A 20288-nucleotide genomic window follows, 5' to 3' on the forward strand; every position below is an offset into this window, starting at 1 on the left:
TGAAGGTTAATTTCATTGTTTTAATAAAAAAAATATGAAAAATCCATCCTGCAATCCCATCACTGCTGGGATTTCCAGTTCTCCCCTTGGACATTCATAGAGACACTTTACTTACTGCTATGCTCCATTTATACCATTAGAGGTGCATGATAATAATTTCAATATTTTAAGATACGGAGGCACTCCAATCGGTTTCCCCTGTTCGTTTATCAGGCAATACTATGTATAAGTAGCCCAGGAATGACCCAGAATGATGTATTTGTATTGGGTTCTATGCAGGTGTAGCGCTTCCTTGAAGAGATTGATTATTATAAGACATCCACCTGCAATGTTGCTGTTATATTCAAGCAATTCTAAGAGACTTACTGCTATTGATGACAATGTGTAGATTTGTAAATCTACAAATGCAAATAAAACTAATGCAGGTAATCACAGACAGACAAAAATCACAATATCATTTTAGCACATTGAATAATTTTTGATCACACTGATTATTGTAATACAACAGATCTTCTGTAAATACAATTAACACTGAAGTTGTATATCTGCTTTTAGCAAGAAATACCCTGCTTTGATTCCCACAGGAGTTTGCATAATTTTTGTGTCTGTTTCTCTGTTCTCCTCCCACAAACCAAAAAATCCAGAAAGGTTATAAGTACATTGCCCAAATCTGTGAATGGTTGTTTGTCTCTATATGTAAGACATGTAAATGGTCCAGGGTGTACCTCACCTATTTTTACAGATAAGCTTCAGCATCCCCATGCTTTAAATGCAGGGTAAGCAGTAGATAATGGACTGATGAAAGGACTTCCCCTTCCAGTGTTTATCAGCTGCCTGAGGCAGCATTTTTTTTCTTCTTTTTTACAAATGTTACCACCCAAAAAGTATCCAATTAATAAGGATACTTCCACATAGAAAACTGTACATGTACTAGCCTCCTTTACTCTAACTGAAAAAGCTCTTAGCCTTTGGTCACTTTCATCCAAGAACCCACAGGCCGAAGGACAAAAAGGTTAAACAATTAAGCAATGTGCAAGCCATCAAATCATGACTTGTGAGGATGGTTCAGAAAATGTATGCCTCATGTCCAAAAGAACTTATTGCAATAAGCCATCTCTTTCTTGGTGCCCTTGTTCATTTAATTGGTGAAGAGGAGATGGAGAGTCAATGCAACAGTCTGATGTCAAGAGAATCACTGGCTTCCACAATCCATCTGCTACATATAAAGATAGTCAAGAATCCTCGCAAAAATTACAGCTAAGTTCGTGTCCTTAGGTTAGAACTAAACTCACATGGTTGCACAATGATGTGTTAGTCACCAAGCTATATGGAGAAGTTCAAGTTATGGGATTTTTTACTATTAAGACAAAATAATTGTGAAATATCACATTGCACATACTGCCAGACTTGCTGTGATCATAAATATGAAATAAATAAATACCTTCATAAATATGTATAAATAGACATTGAAATCACAGGCCATTGAAAATTTTCAATGAAAAATGTAGCATTTGGTCAAGGATAGTCTTGCATGGACCATCATGGTGATGCTGAACAATAGCTGGCACTAATCAATGTGGCATTTGTATCAGTGCATTACCTTCTTTCATGATTGAAAGAAAATCAAATTATCTCGCAAGTTGTGAGAATCACCAAACCATCACAAGATCAAAAGAGATCACAAGACCATGAGATTGCTCACGTAGCTCTTGCAGAAGAAATGCCACTGCCAAATTTTTACCAATGGACATTTATGCTATCATATGATACCACTTTATTGCCCAAGTCTTATTTAAAGGAGCACTGCTTTCGAGGACAGATTGTCATTCCAAAGTTTTGTAACAAAAAAAAACTAAAATTGTAGTGTATTTAAAGCTTACCCAACACTTTGTGACGTAACTGACGGTCCTTTTATAAGGACTTCAAAGCAATCTCAGAGACTGACATAAGTTCACAAAATCACTAGGGGTAGTGCCAGAAAGGGTTTAAAAGATTAGAACTTGGAACTTTAAAAAAAAAAAAAAAAAAAAACAGATCTATTATATCACTCGCTTAGTCCAGGTCCATGCACATATTGTTCGATCCTAGGGGATAGGTACACACCAAAAAACAAACAAAAAAACACATCATTACAGAAGCTTTGGGGGGGCGGTGCGACGCAGGAGGTAGAGCAATAAGCTTTGGAATCGAACATTCTTGGTTCAATTCTCGGCTCCTTCTAGCATGTCGAAGTGTTGTTGAGCAAGACATTGCAGCCCTAACTGCTCCCCTGGCTCTGGTTTACGGCAGCCTACTGCTCATGGTTCATCCATGATGGGTTAATTGTAAAGGACAAATTTCCCCACAGCGATTAATAAAGGATAAATTATTTTTATTAAAAGACAGATCAAAAATAAGTGGAGCTTCTAGGTTGGTACAAAGTAAGTGTGGTGTGCAGCTGTCAGTCAGGACAGCAATAAAAAAAAACAAATACTGTGAAGATTCTGAAGTAATTTTTGGCACTGTTTTGAAAATTTAAAAGATCCATAGTCACTAGGGACACAGGACTCCAGCATATGATTAAAGCTACTGATATAATATCCTTCTAGTCATGAACATTTATGTAAAGAAAATTGAGATAGAAGTTGTCAGGATAAGTTTAGACTTTTGAACCAACTTTTGCACCAACTTTGGGCACCTTGGAGAAGACTACCTTGTGAAAGAATAAATATGAATAATTTTGAAATTAAAATGCACCTGCCCCTTTTTTACCAAAATTTCACTCTAAATCAAGCCATTAATCCAGACCCTATAACAGTGAATTAGGTGAAGCATAAATTTGAGAACTGTTCCATTCACAAATGTGTTGATACTAACAAGCTACATTCTGTTAAACTCTCAAGCCATGAACCAAATGCAAATCCATGCCGCTCTCTGACAGAGAGCTTACAAACCTACTGCTGAACACTGAACCGCAGAATTTCTGATAAAAGACTAAATTCTTATTCCCTCAGTAATTCAGATAATCTCTGGTATAAAATATTGGTGCACTTCAAGTTGTCTTTTAAATGTTCAAAATTACAATATTGTGATAACTACAGTTCAGCAGCTTTTTTTCATTTCTGCCAGTCAGTTTGGCAATGGATTGTGAAACAAGCTTCACACATATTGGAAAAGAGATGAAACAGATAAGACTCTGAGGAGCAGAACAGCCACTCTCTCTCTTTGTGCCTCCAGCAAGGGAGATCTTATGTATGGCAGCATTTATCTGCAATATATTACTGTGAGCTTGTGCGCATTAAACACTATATCAATCACATTGGCGCTACAAGCTAAGTTTTCTTCCCGGATGTCCACTTTGTTACTGCAGCTTTACCTCGACAGTCTAGAAGCCAAGCACTGACAAAAACCCAACAGTGGTCAGTCTGCAACTGTACTCTGATGATTCTGATTTCGCACAGTAAAAGCCATGTATCATCTGTTGACTGATGATAAGCACCTCTTCTGCCAGTCTATTGGGTGATTCCCGGTATAGCAATGTAGTATTTTTACTGAATATGACATACCGAGTTTACTACCCTTTGAAGAAAGCAAAACCCATCTATGACGTTCTTAGAGGAAGCCCCTACCCTTTTACAGAAAACACATAAGACACCCAAAACATCAACTCCAGACAGCAAGACCCTTGATTTTCAAAATTCAAAATAAAGTTACACATTTATAAGTGCACTGTTTTTATGTCAAAACCTACAATCTGCCATCTAGCTTTTGGACAGTGGCTAGCAATAGCTGTCATTTTTTGCCGAATGATAGCTTGTGTTAATAGAACATTTGGCTGATATCGGAGGTGAGTGGATATCTTTGGTGGTGTGGGAGGAGGTCAGGTGGGAAACATAGTATTTGGTAAGACAAACTGGCAGGATGAAAAAATACCTTCAGGTCCACATTTGAATGTTTGTGTCACTACAAAGATTAAGAAACCCTTGTTCATAAGTACATGAAAAAATAAAAACCAAGCAGCTACAAAACTGCTTACTGAAGAGAACACTTGAGTCAAATCAAATAACGTAACAACAAGCAACAAGCCTTAAGGCTGAAGTTCTAAACTGCCCATCTGATTGTGAATGACACTTATCATTTCTTGCAGCCATATATCAGACCTAATAAAACTAAACAAAGCAACAGAATATAGACATACATTTTTATCTTTCCAATGAAAGACACACGGTTGGCCAATTAAAGTCAAAATCGCTTTCAAAAAGCTTTCTCAAATTCATCCATTTAGACACGCACTTACGGACCGATGGTGGCAGACCTACCATGCCAGTCGCTATCTGGATTAACTGAAGGTTCAGTGTCTTGCCCGAGGACACCTGGGCATCCAAACGGGAGCAGCCAGGGATAGACCACCCAACCTTCCGGTTGAAGGGACCCCCATCTACCAACTAACCCACAATCATCCAAATAAACTGTGAGATTTACATTAGCCCTTTCATAGGTAATTGAATTACATGGAATTGGGGTTCGGGGATTGGGGCAAATCTATTGCCTTGCCAGGTTACACAACTGCATAGTCATAATCTCACAATTTCAACATGGAAATGTTTCTCATTCCAAATAAATCCATACTTTCCCATATAAAAAGGAGCTGAGCCAAGAATATCTACACCTGCAGATTTTGGTAATATTTTTCATTCTACTAGTCTGCACTTTTTTTTAATTTAATGTCCCTTCTTGTAATGTATGGACTCAGCAGAGCAATAAGCACCCTATCAATGCAGTGATCATTATCTGAGCTAAGTCCACCCTAGTAATGACAGCTACCTCTGCAGCACTGACCAAATCACTGAAACATCAATTTGCAACATTTTAGCATCTATCATTTTAGCAAACCTGACTTCTCTTCTCTGTGCACTACTGGGTTTGTTTATCTGAAAATTGATATGTGGGCACATTTAGTGAATAATAAACTTGTGCTGCAGGCATGATTGGACCTTATTCTAAAACATGATAATTCATGAAGAAGGAGCAATATTTTAAAGGAGAGAGGTGCCAAAATCTAGACACACAAAAAAACACCAACATACAAACTTGGGCCCAAGGTCAGAGACACCATTCATGCTAAGTTTATCCTTTGGGATTTTGCAACTCATTTTTCTTTATGAGAGTCTAAACAAAGCCACTAAAGAAAATCATATGAGTTGTAGATAAAATCCATAAGCTGACAAGCTGGCATGGATTGTGATCATGTGGTGGGTTTTATCTTTGTGTCAAAAAATAATAATTGGAGGCAAATCCTGTAGAACAAGCAAGGGACTAGTGGTTCATGCATTATTTGTCACAAGTTCATACACTTTTTCCGGAAGACAAGTTATTTGTACATGATAAAGACTAACTCCATTACTGAGTTTGGCCTTAAAATTAGAAACAAAATGAATGCATACTTAAAAATGGCGCTTTTCCACTACACAGTTTGAATATAACTGAGTTTGCCTTGGTTTGAGTGGTTCTCCATTACTTCACATGTACATCCTTAACATTTTCAGAAAACACAAAAAAAACAAGCCATATGTTGAATAAGGATATGATTTTGGCCAAAAATATCCTTTTTTCAAAATGAATTACTGTAAGAGAGTGGCATAATTAATAAAAACATCAAATGCTGCTCTCTCAAACTCTTAAATGACTAATTTGGGGGGATGCAGGGGATCAAAAATCAGTAGCTCAATTGATCAAAAAATGAAAAAGTCAGCAGAAAAAAAAAATCTGAATTGTTATTTCTGATCATTACAAAAACATAATGATAATTATTAAGTCAAATTCCTAGATGTTGTGCCTTGAAGCCTATGCACTTTTTCAAAATAAATTGTAATGTCATTATTGTTCATAATATCTAAATATATATAAATATAAAATATATAAATATAAAATATAAAATATCTAAACAGTATTGTATTTAGATTTGTGTGTACATATCATCACAGCTACCCATCCATCCATCCATCTCCTGATGCTGGAGCCTATTCCAGCTGTCATCAGGCTAGAGACTGGGATCACCCTGAACTGGTCGCCAGTCTATCACAAGGCCACATACAAAGATGGACAACTTTCACTCATTCGGGGCAATTTTTCCTTTTTACCTGCATGTTTTTGTATTTACCTGCATGTTTTTGTGATATGGGAGGAAGCCCACGCAGACAAAGGGAGAACAATTACTCACATGGTGGTCAGGAATTTAAATATGATTTGATGTCTGTCTATCTAACACAGACCTCTTTAGTATTTTTATTTTTTGGAGGGGGGCTGGGTCAGCTTATGCAATCAAGTCAGCAAAAGCCGCTCAATATCAATGAGCAACAGAACTTAATCGGTCTGGTACATGACAGTGACGTAAGATGGTCCCCAGGAAAAGTGCCACACTCCTGGATTACATCCGTTTGCTCCCTAATCTGTGTCCATGAGGGTGAAATACCATTTAATGCATTAACACTGCTAATGCTGGACAGTGTCATTAGGGCAGCATCAAACTGCTTTGTTGGTGTGTTGTAACAGTATTAAATATTGATTTTTTTCACTATGTGAAATACTATGAAAAAAAATTCTGAATTTGGTCCGTAAGGAAACAAAGTCACTTTTTTCGTTTTCATGTTCCTGAATGTTACAGTGGAATAATACAGCTGATTGTGAATATTACTTTTATATATATTATACATTATATATATTATATATATGATAACAGAAATGACCACATTAAACATGGAGAATTGTGATCCTCACCCGGCACCAAATGAATCATCTACAGCGGCCGTTCCCAAACTGGAGTTGGGGACCCATAAGGGTCAATGAGCCTCAGCTTTGGGGCCCATGAAATAATTTGCAACAAATTATTAAAGCTACCAAAGCAACCACTCCGCATCATCAAAGATTATCAAAGATGACCCATGAGCAGTTGGAAGCCACTTAGCAGATCCTGTGGTTGCTAAACAACAAGCAAAGCTGAACACTAACGGAAAGGGAAAGTTAACTCAATGCAAACAATTTATGTCATTGGCACAGCATGTAAAAGAATGGCAGCTTTCATAGGTTAGAATATGTGTTATACATTGCCATTTTTAAAGAAATAGCAATTCTTCATGTTTCTTTTATCATCATATTCTAGGATGAGACAAATATTACCCCTCCTTGAGATACCACCTTATCGTGGTGGAGGGGTTTGAGCGTCCCAGTGATCCTAGGAGCTATGTTGTCGGGGGCTTTATACCTATGAAAGGGTCACCCAAGGCAAACCAGTCCTGTTGAGGGACCCCACGGAGCCAGGCCTAGGGGTAGGGCTCGATGGCAAGCACCTGGTGGCCGGGCCTGCACCCATGGGGCTCGGCCGGGCACAGCCCGAAGGAAACAACACGGATCCCTCTTCCCAAGGGGTTACCAACTATAGAAAGAGCCAAGGTTTCAGTGTGAGCTAGGCAGTGGCCGGCGCAGGGTACCTAGCTGGTCCGACCCTCAGCTGCAAAAGCTGGCTCTAGGGACATGTAATGTCACCACTCTGGTGGGGAAGGAACCCAAGCTGGTGCATGAGGCTGAGACATTCCAACTAGATATAGTCTGACTCACGTCAATGCACAGCATGGGGTCTGGAACAAGACCTCTTGAGAGGGGCTGGCCTCTTTTTTTATTCTGGCGTTACCCACAGTGAGAAGCGCCAAGCAGCTGTGGGCATATTTATTTCCCCCCAACTCAGCACCTGCAGGGTGAGGTTCAACCCGGTGGACGAGAGGGTAGCCTCCCTTTGACTTCAAGGGGGGGTTGGACTGTTGTTTGCATGTTTGCAGTTTATCCACCCTTCTTGGGGTCCCTAGAGTGTCTGCTCGGTAGCACTCCTACTGGGGACTCCCTCGTTTTACTGGGAGACTTCAATGCTAACGTGGGCAACGACAGTGCAACTTGGGAGTCATTGTCATTGAAATACTTGAATCCTTCAGTTTTAGCTGAAACGTACCAGAAACAAATGTCAAACAGTCACATTTACAAAGTGGACCAGTTGCAGTCTGTGGTCTGTGACGCTGTCATTTGTGGGTTAAGCTAGTAGGGATGTAACTATATGATGCACATCCCCACCAGCTATAGTTGTAGTTTTATATGGCATAAAACCACAACTCATTGTGAATGACAAACCTAAATTCGGTGCAAAAGAAAAAATGAATCAGTTTTCTTAGGAGCACTATGTAGGCTTATGTTGTTGGTTCTTTTTTCAATGTTTGGTCTGAGCAGCTCAAATGATTATGTGTTATTTAATGCCTCTAAATAATGCTCACAAAATAGTCCCTCAATCACCGGCTGCCAAAGAGCCATCTTAGGATCTAGAGTTTGGGAATGCATAAACCGAAATGATGGCTATTTTGCTACGACAATCAATTGGCTGTGAATTTCATAATGAAATAAATTAGAAACATGGCAATATTGCAATTTGTGAATTTGAAATTCACCTCCATTACACAAATTGTAGAAATATCAGAGGTCCATTAGCATGAGATTTGAGAAGAGTTTAAGGATGAATCACCAAAATTCACAAAACTGGCACATATATACACATGCACATAAACATTTCAGATTTCATTCTCTAAATATGGGTCTATGTTAGTTAATCTATAAGGTGTTGACTTGTGGGCAGCCAGGTTATCTGCAATGACCCGAAAACTGGCCAGTGTAACAGCCCTAAGTAGAGGCAGTGTTTGTTATAAAATAAATTAATAAATAAAAAGCTCACGCCAGCAACGGATGGACATGCATCCTCTTGCAGCATCACCGCAGCATCCTGCTTGGAGGTCTGTCAAATGCACACCGAAAAGCTAAATCCACATCTGGCTTAAATTGAGCATCAACAGCTGGATGCTTGGCTGCACAACAAGTGCACCTGCAAATTCAAACGAATTAAAATACGGATAATATTAATAATGCAAAAAAAAAAAAAAACGTGCTCAGTGAAAATGACCCCTTTGGAAAAAAAGAGAATCCCCCAGCGGTCAGATCTTCTTCTCCACAGCTCTTACGGAGGGCTTGCAAGTGTAGGCCCGGCTCTACCACCTCCAACGCGGAGGCTAACTCGATGCTACATGCCTAGGCTAGACATCACACTGGGAGGGGGGGTGGCGGTCCGACGTCGCACCGAATTGAGGAAGCGTTGAGTGAAATCAAATGTATATGTGGGGAAAGGTAGTGAGAAAAGACGATTCGTGTCGTCGTGTCCCGACGAGGAAAAAAAAAAAAACAGCAGGCCTCGCTCGTCCCAGTTACTCCCAGTTTAGCTGCTTCGAGAGCCCGTCGTCTTACCTCGTGTTCGGTTCCCACCGCCCGGTGTCCTAATATAGACGGAAATGTGTCCATGGCATTGTCCCTCTCTACAGAATCGAATTAAAATTGCCCTTCTCGTTGAGACCTCAGCATCAGCAACAGCTCCCCCCCGGCACAATGGAGCGGTGATGGCCGGTGGTGATGATGCTGGGAGCCCCGCCCTCCTCCCGGTGGAACCACGATGAGCTCACTGCTCTCCCCGGTGCAGCCGCAGTCCAACTGGCATGCGTCCCGTGCGAACCGGAAACGTCACTTTAACCACTCCTTTAACGTCGAAGCAGGTAGTTGAAATAAAAGGAAAAAACACTCGCTTATAAAAAAAACATGACATTGTAGCAAATATCGGGTATCGACTAGGATTATTCAAGTTGAAGATTCGTGTTGCAGGCTGGCATTCTCTAATGGAAGGGAACTAAACGGTAAATAATCCTAACTCTGGTGCATGCATTAATGCATCACATAAATACTAGCATGGGGCACGTATACAAACAATTGAATTTTGTAGGATGAAGTCAAAAAGAAGGTTCACAAAGTTCTAACTGGTTCAGTAAAAGGATGCTGAAAAAGTTTCCTCTGGCCAATCCTCACAATATCATATCATATCATATCATATCATATCATATCATATCATATCATATCATATCATATCATATATCGCACCATATAATATCACCTTTGCAAAGCTGATAAAAGCATTTTTGAAATCAATTGATGAGGCAGGAAAGGAATAAAATATTTAAAACTCAACAAATTAGTGGCAAAATTTTTTTTTGCAAAAAAAGTCATTAATCATGTAGATTTTCCTTTAGGCCCCTTGAAAGTGTTATTGAACAAAGTAAACCTCCCGATTGACCAGTGATGCAAATAAATTGGACAGGTTAGTGTCGCACATGTGCACCTGTACAGGAAACACACATAATCACCTGGGTTTTCAGGTGTTAAACTACAGGAGGCCAGCAAAGTTGCCATTATGGACCAAAGGTCCATAATAAAATCCTTTAAGTGATGTGGGACCCTATACCATCAGCAGAGGCGGTTTGATGCCTACCCAGTAGCCTCTGTAGATGGATTTCGATCCCGAGGCTGGTATCCCGGCCTCACCCTCGGCTGGGGTCAGTGGTTGACATGGCGCCAACCTGTTCTGGTATAGGACAACCACACATCAACCTGACCCTGTACACAACATCTGAGAGCTTCACCGGGAACGTACAGGGTCCATGCCTGTTTAGGGGAAAGCCCTCTTGGGGTGGTAGACTCACACCTGGGTCCCAGGAGCAAAATCCTCTCCACGACAGCGATAGTCATAGGCCTGTTTCCATTTGGACCCGGCCTTGGTGATGGCTTGTCTGGTTAGGTCATGCATTGTCCTTAGTTTTTCTCTCAGATGGTAAAGCCAGTCCAAGCCAGGCTACCCTCCTATCTTGGGTTAGGTTGGGGGTCCTGCCCAAACATAAGGACAGCTGGGGTACACTTGGTGACCTCCTGCACTGCTGTCCAGTAAGCCCACATGACCACTGGTAGATGCAGGTCCCAATCTCTTTGCTGCTAGCCGGTCAAGATTGGTAGTTGGGTGGCCAGGGTGAGATTGAACCACTAAACTAACCTGATGCTCTGGAGGTGCAGTGGCGTCATTCGGGGTTTCTTTGTGCCCAGCCACCGGCAGACCTTGCTAAACACCTGAGCCCTCAAAATTCCTTCCTTGGTCACTGTATAGCTCCTCCATCATCGCATAGTGGCAAAAACCTAATCTACTTAGCACTCCACAGTGGTGATGGCACTCTGGTTGGGGACTGCAAATATTGCTGGACTTCAGTGCTCATTGTGGACTGTCAATAACAAGCATCATGTTCAGGCAGAAATGTCTGCATATGTACACCAACACACCCTAGGCCACGATTTAATGATCAACTTTGTGGTTATATCGTTGGACTTGTAGCCGCATGTTCTGGACACTTGGGTGAAGAGAGGGATGGAGCTGTCAACTATAGGAGATCACACTCCTCAGTCTTCCGGGAAAGGTCTACTTGGCAGGGCTGGAGAGGAGGGTCTGCCAGGTGGTTTAATCTCGGATTCAGCAGGACAGGTGTTGTTTTCCTCCTGGTCTTAGAACAGTGGACCAGCTCATACCCTCTGCATGGATGCATGAGAGTATGCCCCACCAGTCAACATGTGTTTTTTGTACCTGGATAAGGCATTTGACCATGTCCTGCGGGGAATCCGGTGGGGGTGCTCCAGGAGTATGGAGTACCGAACCCCCTAATACGGGCCGTTCGGTCATTGTTTAATCTATGTCAGAGCTTGGTCAACATTGGCATCTGTGAGTCGTATTTGTTCTGGCAACATCTTGGGATGCCCCAGAAGTGGCCAAAGAGAGGAGGGGTCTGAGCCTCTCTGCTTCAACCGCTGACCCTGTGACCCAATGCCAGATAGAGGATGGATGGATGGATGGATGGATGGATGGATGGATGGATGGATGGATGGATGGATGGATGGATGGATGGATGGATGGATGGATGAATGGATGGACATGCATCCTCCTGCTTCTAGAATGTGCTCCACTCAATCTGCCTCAATGAGGGCTTCAGCCAAGGCCTCTTAAACGCTTCATGCTAGGCCTGTTTGCTAGATGCCCAGATAAAGGCTTGGTAGGCCAGTCCTTCCTGTGGTGCTCAAGGTGGGGTATCCTTGCCGTGCAAAGATGGGAGATCCCAGACATCCCAGCTCTCTTCTCCTCTCTACCAATGGTTTAATAGCTGGTGCTGAGAATATTTAGGATAAATACAGCAGCCAAAACGTTGCTTTTTTGCTCTTTGAATGGCCCACCAGCTGAACCACTCCCATGGCTGAAGATTTATAAAGATCTGTAGAGCGCTGCCTTCCAAGGGTAGAACATCATTGGTTGCTGTTTCCTCTGGACTCCTTCTGCCCTTGAATGATTATTCACTGCTGGCAATCTGCTGACATCTGCCTCACCAGCTAAACCCCTCTTGTGGCTGAAGATTTTCAAAAATCTATAGAGCTCTGTCTTCCAAGGCTATTGTGTCCCAAGTTGCTGTGTTCTCTGGACGCCCTCTGCACATGAATGATAATTCACTCATCATCTCCAGCTGGATAACTGCTGACATCTGCAAAGTCTTCAGCTGAACACTGCATGGCGGCCTTACAGTGATTTCCTAAATTTTTCCAACCATTGTTGCCATTTGTATCGCACACAATATTAACACTTTCCACGCATTTATTTGAACACAGTGTTCATCCTCTTTTAGGTTTAAATATCAAATTCAGCACCCAAATGGGTTACCACCTCTGGAGTTGATAGTTTTCTTCATCCACCACTAAGCCATGATTTCAAGCATCTTCAAAGTGCAATTCAGTCTAAAGGTCAGAGATATAATTGTATCTATAATTGCCAAACTCATTTGTTTTATTCAGTAATCATGGGCCCAGACATGGAGCCAATGCAGGAAGTGCCTTTGACCACTATTCATAATTTTCTAATTATCCATCCATCCTGCAATCAGGGTCATGGGGGACACTGGAACCTATCCCAGCTATCATTATGCACCCCGGACTGGTTGCCAGTCAATGGCAGACAACATTCACAAATTTTTTTCCAATTAAGCAGCTGCATTTTTTTAGAGAAAACATACGTCAACATACTAAATACTAAACAAACTGCAACATACTAAAGGAGGGCTGACCCCTTGGTGAGCATGAATGTGGAGAGGATTTTACTCAGGGCCTGATTATATATGGTGGGGGACTCACAATCGCCCTGGCACAGTCAAGTAAAGGTGTAAGGCTTATCATTGAATTTGAAAGTGAACCAGAAGTGACTATTTTTGTGAAGCGGTACGCTAAACATGCATTGGAGAGATCTACTACTGAAGGAATTTGTGATAATATAGTGTATGGATTTGGAATTATTGCAGCCTAAACTGCAGTATTGACAGCAACGAGATCCTGGATGAATCTCCATTCATGCGGTGGTTTGTCGAGGGATCTACTTTCCTAGAAACATTGAGAGGCGCACGGGAGAATCCAGAAAGGGAACAGTAACAGCTACTGCGAGAAGAGAATCGAAAACAGGTTGAATGCCTTGTACAGCTTCGGGTTTGAGTGGATATTGTGGTTAGATTGGTCGGTAACTTGATTTGGCCCAAATGCGGACAGGCTGTGCAGGTTTAATGAGGCCCACAGCATATTTGTGTGTTGCAAAGAGAGAATCAGGAACTTAGGAGGGAACCTGGTTCCCAGAAGGAACATACGTGCATGTGTGTTTGCTTTAAGCATATAATCGAGAACATAGTCCGGAGTACGGAAGTCGTCATGGCGTGGGTGGTCTTGTATGTGATGGGACAGAGAATATATGAAGGAGAGTTTGCCCTCTGCTCCCAATCAGAGATCTGTGTACCTCAAAGTGCAAAAGGATCCAGATCTCTCCACCTCTTTGTGGGGCTTTTCGGCAGCGATATGTGTGGGTAGGAGTCCAAGATCCGGTAGTACTGCATCTGGCTGTTGGTAAGCTGTAGGGTGAAAACACCGCGCCAGGTGCTCCAATTGAAGTGTACATATTTGGATTTCGTCATTCAGGTCAGATGCAGAAACCATCTGCATAGTCATTGTTTGTGCTAGGAGAAACATGGGTAGTACAGTGGTCTGGTCTCACAAAATCTGCATTCGTGTGGACCTTCTGGGAGATCAGAGAAATAAAAATATTAGCCATTGTTAGCGGAATAAGCCACCGGCACATGTATAAAACTTCAGTGTGATCTTTAAAGAACATGTGTGTGAAGTCAGACTGTGTAACCTTCAGCCCCTCTGTAGCTAACAGCAAATTTGGGCTGAAAGTAAGAATTAAATCTCCTCCCAAGAGATTTACTGGGCAGGAGGAAGATAGCAGAAAGCTGTGTTTCTGGGTTTGTGGTGCGGCGTCTCCCTGGTCTGTGCAGCGGATGAGTTTGGAGAACCCCCCCCTCACTGGTATCCCAGGCGCGCCCACCAAGCAGATATATCTTCCGCTGAGCTGACATTCTGGCAATTCTGACCGCTTTATGACAGAATTGGTGGCTCCTGAGTCAACTCCAAAGACATTTGTGTAACATAAATATTTAGGGTGATTTCTGGAAATTTCTGTTTCATACTTTGTGTAAGTTCACGTCTTCATTTTAGCCTGGGACTGTTCTAGTATTTGTACATTCTGCAATAATTGTCGGCATGTTTTATGTTGGGTTGGTTGCAAGCTAGTTATCATTGCGTGTGCTGTGTGTGTGTTATCACTTCCCTTTTCAGATGCTGCCCCCATATCAGTCAGACTAAACAAAGTAGCCATGCCCTTGTCCTCAGCCTCATCCTCTTGGGCGATCCTTCTTCCTTGGGGCAGTCCCTGGCTCAATGTCTGGGATCTCCATAGATGAATCAGGCGCAGTCATTGGATTGGAATAATCCACACTCCCCTTGTGGTTGTCCTCCTCTTCCAAACATCTCCCCGGGAATATTTGCAGCTCTGGGGTGGGCCCTGGGAGTGGGCGTGAGGTTGGCGTGGCTTCTGATAGGGGACGGTTTGAACGATGGTCAGGTGTGCCTTGTGCTTTGCCTCTTGTTTCTTGGTCCTGTTTATGCTTGTGAGATGTCTGGCAGGACACCAGTGCAAAAGGAGTTGCAGGGATATGTTTCCAACACCCGTTGCTCTGCTGGCAGTGGGTCTGGCTCCTTCATGCCACAGTTCTCCTTGAGCACTGCATACAGCCTCTGGTAGTACTCTGCCAATGGATCATCCTCTTTCTACTTACGATTGGTGATTTTGGCCATGTTCACAAATTTGATATTTTTTCCTTGAAACCATTGCGCAGGGTGTCGATAGCATTCCTGTGGTCAGTGTTTGGAGCATATCCCAACCTTACATCATGTCGGTGTTGTTGACCTTGAAGGTCACAGATTTTTGCAAATTGAACCACACTTACTTTCTTTATGAGCAGATGGCTGAGCTCTGGCATGGTGGGGCTGAATTCCTGACAGAAGGTCAGCATGTCATCCACAAACTTGGCGCCGTCATTTCCTGGGTTGGGCAGACGTTGAACAGCGTCTCTTATGTCATCAACTGACCAGGGTCTAAAGGCTAGGACCATGGGATCCTCTGACCTAGATCATTGACGGGTTTGGGACGGAAGAGTCAGGAGCCCTCCCCTTTCTGGTGCATCTAGAGAATCGGGAGGAAGGCGACCAGTTCCTTCTGCCGTGCTCGATGACACCTCTGCTTCTCTTCCCCATTTATCTGCCGAAGGAGAGAGGGAGGAGCTGTCAGTGGCGGCGGCTGGCTAGGGCAAGGAAGAGGCAGCCATGAGGAGAGGACCCTCCACTCCTGCCAGAGTGATACAACCAAGAGCTTTCATCTGTTTTCTTTTCACATGCCCTACTTTTCCGTTTCCCCTTTTTGACACCCGTCTGAACCATCTGCGATTCATACTACTGACGTAGCTTTGTCTGATGACGTTCAGTTTTCAGTTTTCCAACATTCTGTATCCCTTTCAATGGATCCAAAGTCTTCAACCTTAATTGTTTTTTTTTTTCTAATTTCCTTTTCTTTTTCTTTGACTTTCATTTCCAACTACGCTAAACGTGTTGGACTGAATGACCACCGTACCGGAAACCCAAACTGTTCTGACCATTCAGTGAGACAACTTACGGATTTTTGTCCACATTTGTTCACCGTGCATTTCACTATTGGAACCTTGGAGAGCGGTACTCCTCTACGCTGACCCTTTCCCATGAGCTCATAAATTCCTTATAGCTCCTTAAACTTTTGATAGCTCTTAAGCTCCTGATGGGCTCTAAAATTCCGAATGACCTAAACTCCCGATCTCCACACTTATAAGAATCGACCTGACGTCCCAAACATCTAAACGCGGGTCTATAGACACGAGCGTCCTCGTGAATTCCTTTTGTTTGCATGGAACAAAGGATTAAGCCTCCCGGTCTTACAAAGGTCCACCTTGACCCTGGCCTTTCGGACTCTACTCATTCTAATTCCAAGAAATTAGCACTTAATTCATTTGGCATGACAAAGTTCACAAAATTCTCTTCCCCGCTTTGTCTTTACATTGCTTGCTGAACTTGTTTGGTCCTCAGAAGAAATACAGCATGTTGATCCCCTCAAAATGACCTTTTTATCACCCTTTTGTTTCTATCAACAATTAAGAATTCTACATTTCACCGGCGCCGCGGTGATTTTGAGTTCGTTGAATGGTCATGAAGTCGATCAGGTTCTCTCCTTGAGCCGTCCCTTTCATCTCAAAATGGCTACGCAAGGTCGGAGGAAAATTGTTGATGATCCCGGTCGCAAGCCGACGCCGTCACAAAGATCACCAAATTATCATGGAAATTTTCTTTTCCTTTTGGAAGCTTCTTTAGGAAAGTCAGTGAATGACAAAGAATAGCCAGGATGGTCTCAGGATACTTACTTTTGAGGCCCCAAAAGGTACAAGTCTCACAGAGTACCGAGTAGTCTGCAGGAGAGTACTAAGAACACACGGCGGGAGTAGGTTTTGATGCGTGAAACGGAGGCACAATCTCGAGGTACATAGTCAGGGGATGTCGGGTCACAGCGGTCCTGAAATAAGAGAGGAGGCGGTATCTTGAAGGACACATTCCATGAGGAGATGTTAGGTCATGGTAGTCCCAGGTAATGATGATGATGTTGGAAGTTAACATCCTGCCAGATAGGAGATAGGCGATTACTTGGGTTTACACACAAGATAGAGAGGAGCATATTGCTGAGAAGACAGATAGTATGATTAAGCTACAGACATCCCATCGCGTTCCCTAAAACCAAGTACATGATACGATTCTGACAATTTGCCCCCCACCCCCATGTGAGTTTCACATGCTCAGTACTTTTCCACTGAGAACAAGACATGTCCTACAGCATAGACATTGGTTCAGATAATAGGCATAGACAAGGCAAGAACATAAATTACTTTTACTATAAGAAATAATTAAAACAAAGTAAAATGTTTATCACTTGACTACTGGTACTTCAGATTACAGTCACTAAGGACATTTGTTTTGAAACCATTCAAAATTTTCATTCAGTCACATGAAGTAACACCTGTTGTGTTCCCCATCAAATGTGATCTGGACGGTTTTATTTTTGTACATTGGAAATGTTCCCAAAAACACTTGCGTCGTCTTCAGCTTCTGATACTTCTTCCTATGATCCATCCCCACTTTTAGTTTCCTGACCTCTCTCCTCCTCATCAATATATCAAATACAAAATTTAGAGCATACTTAAGGCCTGTACATACACGGCACGAACAGAGAATTTTTTCTTGCACCCAGGAGTTAAAAAAAACATTCTTGCACACTGATCCGGGAATTTTTAGTAGCTTGTTCTCAACAGCACACACACACACATTTTTTTTTCTTGTGTGGTGTCTGACAACTGTGTGATTGGTCAGAGATTTGGAGTAAGTGAGGGTAATGTGGAAAAGTGGAAGTTTTGTCATTCCTGCTTTTTTTGCTGGTGCAGTTACGCAGTGGTGGATAATTTTGAGGATAGTACAAAAGGATGAACTCCAAAAATCCATGTTACATATTGGTTGACGTAAGAGAAGAAAAAGGCAGCCTGAACTTTCAGCACAGAGGAGATAGTCTGTCGCAAAAGATGATACCTTCATATCAAATTTGTAAAGGTCAAGAGATGAAATGAAGAAGAGTGGTGACCCTGTCAGGAGGACATCAATACCAGCACTCTACAACTCATTGCAGTGGCCAGTAACACACCAGCAGCCAAAACAAATCTTCCTCCTCCTCCGCTTTAAATATGTTCTTCCTCTCCTCTTCTTCCATCTTCATCAACTAAAAAACTGCCACCTGTGCCACTGTCTACATGCTGTAGCTGTGTTTTTTATCAATATTTCTTTTAAACTGGTCAGATGGAAATACTCTCCGATTGCATAATTAAAATTCCGATCGGACAATGATGTCAAATGGAAAGGGCGCATACTATTCCCCCTTGATGGTTAATAAAAGGAATAAATCTAGAATGCTATTTGACATGGTCTCCAGCCTTACACAGCCCAAACAGGTGGTCAGCAGCAATGTTCTGTCTGGACCGACATGAACATGACTTTCCATAGTTGACATTTTCACAACCGAAATGACTGAATCTGTCATGAGGATTTTGAACCTTTCTCTTATGAAAGTTGTGATGTCAGCCAAATGTGCGACTTGATTCCTTGAACCTCTGCTGACTTTGGTTGTCAAATACAATGGTCTACATTTATCACTCTTTTCAGAAGTCTTCCCAACATATTTCACAACTGCATTGGTCAATCCCTCATTGAGGAAAAGAGGCCTGGATACTGACTTGGTTTCAACACTGCAATTCTGTCACAAATACTTCCTTTCTGTCAAAGTTTTCTTTAGTATCTATCAACAAATAAACTCATTGAGTCCTTTCAGTTTTCCTTTAGAGTGAATCCCTCCACTAAGATAGTTATTACACAGGCGGTAAATGATTTGTTATTGGTGGTCGTCTCAAGAGTCATCCTCAGTCCAAACATTGTTACATCTGAGTGTTGCCTAAGATACTATTGAGAGTCATATTTTGTTGGGCAGCCTGCAGAGTCAGGTTTTATTGTGGTTGGATTCATCTGAGAGATCTTCCTGTGTTCTGTTTAATGATATCCTCTTTGAGTCCTGTATCATGAGGTATATGGTTATGAGAGCGCTTCTGTTTTGGGTTTGCTGCTGTTCTTTCCATAAATTATGGTACAAGGCCGGACTCTGCACTCATGTTCAAATTGACGGTCTGGAATACAGATGAGCTACAGCAGGGGTGTCAAACTCAAATACACAGTGGGCCAAAATTCAAAACTGGGACAAAGTCGCGGGCCAACATTGATATTTATTGAAAAAAATATTCCTCCAGATATAACAATGAACCTTTTCATATGGACCCAAATGTGTTTTGCCTAAAAACTAAACATGGAACAAGCATAGTTCAGTACAATACAATATACAGTATAACTTAATATTGCACACATGCAAAATCCTGTTTTAGTGGGGTGCCAGAATTAGCATAAGGTCGCTATGACTACTGTGCACAGAGGAGAAGGCGTTTATGCGTCCTGTTGTGTTTTTCGTGCCAAAACACCAGCAGAAAATTTTGAGATTTGTAGAATTAACGATACATGCACTGTAGACTGTACCAGCGGGGCAGCTCTAAGAGTCATTGGTCTGGCTTTGCTGGCCAAATATAATTACAGAGCGGGTCAAATTTGGCCCGCGGGCCAGAGTTTGACACATATGATCTACAGCATTTTATGTCACTAACCACAGAGAACGCACCTAAACTTAGTACCTGTCTGGTTGCTGTGAAGAGCTGCTCATCAGCAAAGTAGCTGTTTCTGAATGCAGCCAAGGGGGAAAAGATTGTCATTCTGTCCCAGGATGACAGAGTCATCCAGTGCAAGGACAGAGTAAGGAATCTTGGGGTATTTATCGAAAGACTGTTTTCTTTCAACCTTCATATTGAAGAAGTCACAAGAGTTGCCTCCTTCCATCTTGGACACATTGCTAAGATCAAACCTGTCTTGTCATTAAAGAATGCAAAGATCTTAAACCACGTGTATGTGAATTCGCAAGTAGATGATTGTCCTTTCATCCAGGAGTTAATTCTGGAGAAGAGTGTCCAAGGCCTGCAGGCTGTCCAGAATGTACAAGTGTCCGACTAAACTTTAACACATTTCTCCAGTGCTCATCTTTATCCCTTGGCTTCCTGTTTGGGCAACAGCAGGTTTAAGGTGCCTTGGGTAATCCTTCCCGGGATATAAAGCCCTCGACAACATAGCATAAAGGATCACTTAAGACCCGTAAATCCCTCCACCGCGATAAGGTGGCAGCTCACAGAGGGGCACTAGATCATCATTACTTCTTTTATTATTCATAATAATAT

The 20288-nt window shown here is 42.2% G+C and overlaps 1 protein-coding gene across 6 annotated transcripts in view; it reads right to left on the reverse strand.

Moving 5' to 3' along the window:
- jakmip2 (janus kinase and microtubule interacting protein 2) overlaps positions 1-16943 on the reverse strand; it is a 52980-nt gene extending 36037 nt beyond the window's left edge. Inside the window, exons 1-4 of one of the 6 annotated variants that reach the window (XM_086176802.1) lie at positions 16791-16943; positions 13745-15604; positions 10379-10471; positions 9310-9594 (exon numbers count right to left, since the gene is read on the reverse strand). The gene's annotated coding sequence lies outside the window, so the exon portion shown is untranslated. Of the gene's footprint in view, positions 1-9309; positions 9595-10378; positions 10638-13744; positions 15605-16790 lie in introns of those variants that run through there. The other 5 variants (XM_086176795.1, XM_086176797.1, XM_086176796.1 and 2 more) reach the window with 5 other exon arrangements.
- Positions 16944-20288: the final 3345 nt, after the last annotated feature.

Source organism: Fistularia commersonii, chromosome 29 (genome assembly GCF_037954325.1).
Source record: "Fistularia commersonii isolate RoL2024-O1a breed Wild chromosome 29, RoL_Fcom_v1.0, whole genome shotgun sequence".
NCBI lineage: Eukaryota > Metazoa > Chordata > Actinopteri > Syngnathiformes > Fistulariidae > Fistularia > Fistularia commersonii.